An 858-nucleotide genomic window follows, 5' to 3' on the forward strand; every position below is an offset into this window, starting at 1 on the left:
GCTCGTCGTGGCCGCGCTCCGGCGGGCAACTCGTCGGCGCCCCGATTTTGCCCGTTCGGGCGTGGCGCCCGCCAGCGCCCGCACGCTAACGGGGCTCCGCCCGCTTCCCTTTCGCCCGCTAGCCCCCCCTGTGCCTATGACCAGTGGGCCCGGCTCTAGAACGTTAAAAAAAGGAATTAAAAGAATTAAAAGTAATATTAATAAAAGTTAATAATTAATTAATTAGTGAATTAATTAAGTTAATTAACCCTGTTTAATTAGTCTAATTAACTAGTTAGTTTAATTAAACCGTAATTAGATTAGTTAAGCCCTAATTAGACTAAAAAGTCAATGACGAACAGGACCCACACGTCAGTTGACCAGTCAACTCCTCTGTTGACTGCTGACGTCAGCGTACACTGTTCTGGATAATGTTGAATTAAAATAATTAATTAAATTCTAAAAATGATTAAATCTTTTAAATTTAATATAAAATAAACCGTAGCTCGGATGGAAAAACTTTGTACATGAAAATTGCTCAGAACGACAAGACGAATCCGGATACGCAGCCCGTTCGTCCGCCACACATCCCTAGCATAGCAAACACACAACTTTCCTCTCTGGTTCATCTGTCCGAAAACACGAAACACCGGGAATACTTTCCCGGATGTTTCCCCCTTCGCCGGTACCATCTCCTACCGCGTTAGGGCACACCTAGCACCACGCATTGTCATGTCTTCCATCGGCATGCTTATGTTTGCATTATATTTATTGTTTCTTCCCCCTCTTCTCTCGTTAGACACCGAGACCGACGCCGCTGCTACCCAGTACGACTACGGTGTTGACGACCCCTCCTTCTTGCCAGAGCAACCAGGCAAG

This window comes from Triticum aestivum, chromosome 4D, assembly GCF_018294505.1.
Source record: "Triticum aestivum cultivar Chinese Spring chromosome 4D, IWGSC CS RefSeq v2.1, whole genome shotgun sequence".
NCBI lineage: Eukaryota > Viridiplantae > Streptophyta > Magnoliopsida > Poales > Poaceae > Triticum > Triticum aestivum.